The sequence below is a fragment of the Callospermophilus lateralis genome, chromosome 15, assembly GCF_048772815.1.
Source record: "Callospermophilus lateralis isolate mCalLat2 chromosome 15, mCalLat2.hap1, whole genome shotgun sequence".
In the NCBI taxonomy this organism is placed as follows: Eukaryota; Metazoa; Chordata; class Mammalia; order Rodentia; family Sciuridae; genus Callospermophilus; species Callospermophilus lateralis.
Genome location: NC_135319.1, coordinates 88,050,757 through 88,059,465, shown reverse-complemented (window position 1 = coordinate 88,059,465; position 8,709 = coordinate 88,050,757).

Genomic DNA, 8,709 nt, shown 5'->3' with positions numbered 1-8,709 from the left:
CCTGGGGCGAGTGTCTGGGGCTGTCTGTGCCAGCTGGAGGAAAAGCCAAAGTCACAGGACAGTGGGGCTGTCATGGAGGCCCTGGGATTTGCCAAGAGTAGTCCTTTCCAGGGAGAAACAGATGGTGTTTGGGGATGAGTTCAAACCCAAAGTAGGTGGGCTGGAGTTGGAGTCGGGCATGTGGAGGGTCCGTGAGCACCGGGACCTGGGAGTCCTTCCCTCCTCTCACCCCACAGGGGCTCAGCCTTCTACCGGCATCGTTGCTGGGAGACACAGTATCTAGGAACCCAACCTGCAGTTTCTTCCTTCTCTCTTTACCCACTTCTCCCTCAATCCTAATTCTCTTTTGACAGCAAGAAGGAGACTCTATTGCCTCGTGTCCTGAACAGTTCATGGGAGCCGCTGGCTTCTGGTGCAGCTCCGGCCGTGTGGCCAGGGCCCGAGCTTCCTCCATGGCTCCCACAGGTCCCCTGAGTGGGTCTCATTCTCAAGACTTGGAGGTGTGGGCTGGAAGGGGGCAGCAGAAACAGCAGCCCTGTCAGGAAAGGTGGAGACTCTTTCTCTGCTCCAGTAAGAGTTCTGCAATGAAGTCTGCCTTGCTCTGATTTGGGTCATGGGCTGGTTCTGTAAACAAACCATCTCAGGGGAAGGCAATGCTCTGATTGGCTGGTCTGGGAGCAAGTGGCAGAGTTAGCTTTGCCTAAACCACAGGGAATGGTGATGGGGGTGAGAAGGAAATGGGGGTCATTGCTGGGAGAAGGAGGGGTGCTGGAGAGGCAATCACAAAGTACCCTCCCTGATACCCTTGTTTCTCGTACTTCCAAGTAACCCATGATTGCCCTTTAAAATAAGATCTGGGCTGAATGTGGTGGCACATGTCTATAATCCCAGCACCTCAGCAGGCTGAGGCAGGAGGATCAAGTTCAAAGCCAGCTTAAGCAACTTCGAAAGGTCCTAAGCAACTCAGCAAGCCCCTGTCTCAAAATAAAAAAAATAAAAGGGACTGTGGATGTGGCTCAGTGGTTAGGAGCCCCTGAGTTCAATCCCTGATATCAAATAAATAAATAAGATCTAGTCCCTGGCACTCATCCCTGGCCTTGATCACGTAGCCTGCCCAAAACCCTATAAGGAAGAATTCGTCAGGTGGTATAATTATTATAAAAATTAGTACTGATACCCAAAGAATTGTGTCAAAAGCTGCAAAAGTTTTTTCAATATGGGAGAGGACACACCCGCTCCCCCCCCCCCCGCCACCCCCCCCCACCGGCACACATCCACACCCCTCCAAAGTAAACAACATATACCATTTGAGGGTCTGGTTCCTAAGGGCGGAAGCTTTGAAAGTGTCACAACTGGGTTCAGAGAAACCCATGGAGAGATTTTGGGAGGTCCTGGATTTCCAGCCTCAGCCTCTCGTCAGAGGCTTTGCTGGAGCTCAGAGCTTTGCTAGTCCTGGTTGCTGGACTTGAAGTCTTCTCTCCTCAGAGTCTGGGGCAAAGCCAAGTGTCATGCCTCAGCAGACTCGAAGCTTTTCATGATCTCCCTTTCCATAATGCAAGACTCATCACAGTGGGTTCCAAGGAGCTGACAGGAGAACTTCTGTGCCCGCCACAGGGGTGGAGTGACAATGCTCCCATGGAAATGGGGACATATTCCTCAGACTGTGAGTCCTTGAGAGTAGGGACACCTCTCATCCTGTGGCAATCTGGAGGATTACCTGCAGAACACTTTTCTGGACTGATGCAAACTCATTTTTTGACCGTAGTCAGTCTTGCCCTCCGTTCTTAGCAGACGTGATCGATTCTGTGTATGTTGCAGCTTAATTATGTGGCTTTCCTGTCTGGATCCTGAATGATGGCAAGACATTGGCAATCTATTGCTTGATCCATCGCTGTCTCTTTTAAAAAGAAGTCTTTTTAAAGCTTTCTTTTAAAAGCTGAGCTGGGTATGGTGGTGCACACCTATAATCTCAGAGACTCCAGAAGCCAAGGCAAGAGGATTGCAAGTTCAAGACCAGCCCTGGCAACTTTGTAAGACCCTGAATATATAAAATATATATATATTTAAAGGGCTGGGGATGTAGCCCAATGGCAAAACTCCCCTGAGTTCAATACCCAGTATGAAAAAGTTAATTTTCTTTCTGATCTCAATAGCAAAATGCATTCATTATTAGAAATTTGGAAAGTCCCAATAAAAAAAAAGAATAATCCTAAAGTAAATGTGTAATCTTCATTTTTTCCACTAATCTTATATATAATTTTTACAAAACTAGGATCATTCTATATGTGTATTTACCTTTCTCTTTTATGGAACAATATATTTTTTCTGTCCCATTCTTTCGTATTCTTCATGACTGCATTGGGTTCAATTGCATTTATATTATGTTTCAATTTTTCCTCCTAACAAATACTGTAATGAGCATACTCAGGGATAAATCTTTGTGCAAATACATGGGTATTTCCTTGGGGTAAATTCTCAGAGGTAGAATTACTGGATCATAAAGGATTTTGGGAGCCTTTGCTACCAGTAGTAGCCTTGCTGCCAATAGTTATTTCTTGGTTCTTGGTCCCAGGGCCACTTCTGGCAGAACAACTGCACAGTGCCCCTCCCTGCCCTGTGGCCCTGTGCTCTGGGAGCCAGACTTGCTGGAGGAGACTTCTTGCTTTCGGTGCTCTTTGTTCCCTACAGATAAACTCGCCTTGAAGGTGCCCCTCCTCCCCACTGCTTTGTATTCAAATGTCTCTTTCAAAATTGTGGGGATGCTTTCTCCAACCTGAGACCCGCTCATGGAGAAGGCAGCACTGTGCTCCTTGCTCAACTCTCATTCTCCAGGTCTCCAAGAGGGTGGGGGTGCTGCAGCTTAGGGCACCCCTGCAGTCAAGCCCTGGTTTCCAAGGCCTTCCCCATTTGGGAATACTCTACCCACAGGAGTTATTCTGCCTTGATAATGGCCTGGTCTCCAGGGGTGGCCATAGGGATTTTTCTGGGAAGGGAGCTGGTTTTAAAACTGAGGGCTGCCATGCTGTGTGGCCACTTCAGATGCCAGCAGTAATTGGCCAAAGAAGGCGAGGCTTGTGGGAATGGCCCTGGGCTAGCCAGGCAAAAGTCGCAGCTGCTCTGGCCAATGGCAACAAGAGCTAATTTGCTCTAAGGGCCCTAATTGGCTGATGGTGCAATTACGTGCCTACTATTTTAAGGCTGCGTTTCTAGCCCCAGCTTGGCAGGCTTTCTTGAGACATCTGGCAACAATGATCAGATGCCTCTCTTTTCAAGGAGGCTCACAACCGATTCATCTACGGACTCACAAGGACAGGCTCATTTAGTAGAGCCAACATGTTTCAAAGAAAAGTGTATTTTCATTAACTAGCCTCAAAGCAATAATTATATGTTCAGAGAACACAGTAAAAATTTATTTCTAAATATTTGGCAGTGAAAGGTTGAAGGCGGTATGTGTGCATGTGTGCGTGTATGCATGTGTGCATGTGTGTGTGTGTGTGTGTGTGTGGTGTGACCCCAACGTGTTGCATGTGTTTTAAATAAACTCAGCATCTTCCCCTCTACAAGGAAGCAGGAAATACAATTGTAGACTTTGAAATTTAATTTTTAGCAACAGGATATGTTTCTAAATACTGCTAACATATCAAAAGGAGAATTGTAGTTAAAGTCTTTAAAATTATTATCAAAGCAATTGCAAAGCAAATGAGGTGCCTTTAAATTTTCTTATTTTTTATTTTTATTTTTAAAGGTTGGTTTTGTCTGAACACTGAAAACTGATCTCCACCAAGGATCAAAAGCAATGGTGGAGTCTTCACATGAAATTCCGCTGAACTTGGATGCGCCCCCTGATCTGATTCACAGTTTATAATCACAGTTATCACAGAACCATTAAAAGCCTATTAACTTGAATTCCCACAATTCCTTGAGGGCAAGGGCAGAGAAGGCAAAATAACGTTGAATGTAAATGTAACACAACATTCGAAAGGAGAGAGTCTCTTCTAATTACGCCGGCGAAGGAAGACGTCTTGCGGATGCATCTACCCTGGCAGATGGCTGATAAAAGAATACAGCATGAACTCATAGACTCTGGATGTTGGGAAACTGATTTCTCTGGGAGGAGAAGTGTGGGGAAGAGGGTCCAGACCTCTTCCTGAGAGGCAGGAGAGTCGGGGGCTTGTTAAAATGTGTAACTGCCGGCAAGGTTGGCTGGACAAACACTGTACCGTGGCTGATCGAATCAGCTGGAGAAGAATGCTCAGCCATATTCAGTGGAAGCAAAAGCCCAACAGATATTCAAGCTATTGTCATGTGAGAAATTTGATTTCGTGTTTTTCCACCCTCCAGTGCCTTCGCTGACATTTCCCCTAACAATGCCATTATGTGCTGCAGCAGTAAGACAGTGCAGTCAATAAGCTGTCCTGTGACTTCAGATAAAATGGAGTGTTCTTATCTCACCGCAGAACAATTAGACGCATCAAATTACTTTTAAAAAATCATACAGCAGCCAGCTCCATGCATACCAATAGCAAAGCCTGTTCCCAAGTATCTGAGCTCCTTGTGGCAAGACGATCTCCTCTGCATTGGGATACTGGCCCTCTAGGGTCCCCTCACATACATGTGGTCCTGGGCAACTGGATTCAGACCTTGCATGACCATTTGTAAAGGAGTATTGGAATCACCTGAGGAGGGAACCCACTTTCTCTTGCTGCCTGCAATAACTAATTCCAATCAATCCGGCTGCACCTTAAATGAGTTCTTCCTGCATGAATTACTCACATTCACTGCCCAGCTTGATCTCATTCCCGCAATGGATAAAGCAAATGACTTAGTCCAGAGGGAGTGGGTTATTGACTAAGTGCTTAATTAGGCGCACAGCCCTTATGTGGTCATTCTTGTACAGTCAAAACGGCTGGACCACGGCATGGCAAGACCATGAATTTGGTTTAGTCCCATTTGCTCGAGCCACAGTTGAATCAATGGGGCAGCAATCTAAATCAAACATTAAGACAAGCACACTGCAGCTTGTTTATGTATCTGTGCAGGGCAGTAGCCTGTCTGAGGACCCCCCCCCCCCCCGGGGAGCACATTATCCACTTCCTTCTGATACGTCCATATCAGACTGCACCGGAAGGTGGCCATGGTGTCCCCCAGAGTTTCATAGTTCCCAAGGGAAAGCTTGCTAGATACACACGGGGCAAACTCACCCCTTCAGCCTCCGACTTTGGCTTTCAAATCTTTATAAAAGTCCAATGACTGCTGTCCAATTGAAGGTAGCAGGTTGAGACCAGGCTTTGGTGCTTACCTGCAGGGGCAAGGTCTCCTGTGCTTGAAGGCACCCTCACCATATGGTCCTTTTCCAGAACTGAGAGAGCATTGAAGGCAGACATGGCGAAGGTGTAGGTCCTGGCTTTCTAAGATGGCCCCACTGGAACGTCAAGGTGCCCGGGAATCACCAGGGAATCTGTGAAAATGTAGATTCTGATTCAGAAGGTTTGGGCCTGGGAGAAACTCCACAACTGGAGCAGGGAGGAGGGTCCCAAATTCCAGGGAAGGAGGGGAGAAAAGGCAGCTGATATTTTGGTGACCACGTGTTGGAAGCTAGTGGGGAGGTTGAAATCCAGGGAAGAGCCGGCTGGAGGGTCGCTGCCCAGCTCCTTCAAGGGTGGGCACCGAGCTAAAGCAGCAGGGGTGCAGAAGGCAGGGGCAGGTGAGGCTTCACGCCACAGCACTTCCTATCTGCCTTTCGAGGCACACCCTGTGGGCGAAGCGCCCTGGAATGTGAAGAGAGAACCAAAGCAAGAAAGGACAAATGCCTGACCATCCACTCGATTAACTGAGTTGATGAAGCCTGGGTCCCCGCAGAGTCGGAGAGAGTGAGGCCTGAAGCCAGAATTCAGCCAAGTCTCTTTTATGACTTTGTCTTCTTATTATCTTTGTAACAAGGCTCTTTTATTAGCTGGAGATTTCCTGCCAAGTTGATGAAATCTCCATTATGTTTTATAGTGCAAAATAAGAGAATCAGGGAGGTTTGTTAAAGATCTCTTCGTTTCGGGGGCCCTTCCTCCCCTGCCTCTCTCTTGCTCGGTGTGAGGCACACATGAACTTTCTGTCATGTTCCAAGACATCTAGTCTGTGGTGCGATTCTGGAGGCTGGTGTCCTCCATCCCGGGGCTCTTCCTTCTGAATCATAATTACAGCTGTCTTTTATGCTGGGTTTTCGGAGGACTATCCTGTTCAAATGCAAGGACAAAACGCAGCTGTGTCCAGGGGGTGAAGCAGGGACAGCGTCTTCATGTGACCCTCACAAACACGGAGAAGCAGAAGCGGGGATGAGCCTCAAACTCCGGCAAGCTGAGAAGCAGGAATCGTACCAGCGATTTCCACCGTCTTTGTTTTTTCTTTCAGAATTTAGAGAAGGAACAAACACATTCAACCTGCCTTCTGCATCTTAGGTGAGTCTCATTTCCCACCCTGCAAAAGAAAAGATGCTTTTTTCATCAAAAGGCCAAAGCTCAACTCTTCCTTTTTCCTGCTGTTGTTACTCACTCTTGCCTCCTCCTGGCATCTCTGCCTCCTACTGAGGTTGTGCTGGTCAAGGTCACAGAGGGCCGGGTGCTGTCCACAGCTCTGTCCACTGCCTGGATGGCCTGCCTCTTGCTCCAGCCCCATGTGCCTCATTCATTTGACTAAGCCAAGCTCCTCCCAGCACCAGGCCTCCCATCAGGTCTCCATCTGCCTGGTCTGCTCCCTCCCTTCCCTGGGTTCACTCCTTCACCTCCTCCTAGCCTTTCAGATTCACTCAGGGTCCCTGTCACATGCTTTGGGAGGCCCCCACACCTTTCACAGTTTTCTTCTGTTACCTGTACAGTAATGTCTCTCTCCCCACCACAGCCAGTTTCTCGAGGTCAAGGACTGTATCCACATACTCATCACCTAGTTCAAGTTGCCACATGGAGCACGGCTTGCCGTGACCATTTGTCCAAATTGTCAACCAGGAGCTTTTCTAGAATGCATTTGAAAAGCTTATAGCAATTTGTGTTTCAGTCAGGACAACAAATATTTAGTAATTCAATATCGGTTTTATATGAAATTTGAATTTGGGGTGTCAGGCTGGTCAAGGGTCAGCAGAATCAAGAGTTTTTTTTTTTTTTTTTTTTTTTTTTTAAGTAAAGGTTACAGTGAGTTTGTACGGTCCATTTACTGACTTTCTGGTTGGTCATCTTATCCTTCTTGTCTTTCAGGTAGTCTCACTTATCTCGAGCCAGGAATTGCTCTCTTGAAGATGAGGGAGAGATGTAGTGGATCTTCCCAAGAGTTTGCAACTCAAGATAAATAAAAAACTGCTTCCTATTACTGATGTCTGAGGACTTTTCAAGACAGCATACTAACATGCTGTTCCTCCAGTCCAGTTTCCATTGGTACCATAGGAACCCCAAATATTGTGACCAAGGGAGTGCAACTGGGTCCCTTCAATTTGTGGGCTACTTGCAGACATAATCCAGACTCATCCTTGCAGGGTGAAACAAAATGTGATTTAGTTCAGACACCTGAGAACTTCTCAGAGGGTTAGTCCTCCACATGCAAATAGATTGGCTTTCCCCAAGTGCCTATTGAATTGTCTAGGGTTTGTAGACACAAACTGAAAATGCAATTTTATTTGGTAGTGTGACAAAACACAGCGTGCCTGTGTATAGAATCTGGGTGTTTGTGGGTGCATTCCTGGGGGGACATGTGCACACCCGTGGGAGAACATTTCTGCATAGCAGCGATAATTCTACTGCTTTATCTCCTGCAAAAGACAACAAATCATTAATCAAGACAAGGAATGGCACACTGCACTGGAAAGAACTGAAACAGACATATCCACCTTTTATGAAATCCTTAACACAGTGGATGAAAGAGATCTAAAATTCCAAGCACACAAAACCTGCCATATCAAAAAAAAAAAATATAGTGAGCAAAGTAATTATTGCTATAAAATCTTGTAGATAGTTCAATGAAAATAATTTTTGGTTTATCAGTAATCTGGGGCACAGGTCATTGAATGCATTGCAAAGTCATGATTTGTTTGTTTTTTTCCAAAGAACTGCTTTTTGGTGTTTGCTGTCGTGTTATCTAGAAATCACGCTAGCCCACATTGGACTGGCAATAATGTTTGTTGAAGGAACTGGTAAGCCCCACCATACATTCATGCTGCCTGGCAGGCCATTTTGGACACAGAACGTGCAAAGGCAGGAGGCAGGACCGCACCTGACCCTCTGTGTTCTCAGCCCAGAGGTCTGAATTCCTTGAGCGCTGCAGGATGTGTTTTCAGAATAGCAGGTCACAAAGTACAGCCCAGTCACTTAACCTCTGAAAAATTACAGCCCCAACGATGAACAAACCCCACCCTATTCTATGACTGAGAACTCCTAGTTGAAGAAAAATTCTATTTCATTTTCCTGGTCAAGGTTTCTTTATTTGGTTTTGATTTTCTTGGACAACTTTATTAGAAGTCATAACAACCATTCAAAAGGATATTGGAATGTACTTAATCAGTGTTCATCTACATGGTTTAACAGAGCATAAGACTAAAAGATGCACAACATATTTAAAAAGGAGGTTTTGTTTCTAAAAGAGTTTTGGTCCACTGGTGGGGACTGGTGGTAACATATAACAAATGCTGTGTTGTAAACGGCACTGGTTTTAGGTTTTAGATTCTGGGTCTATGGC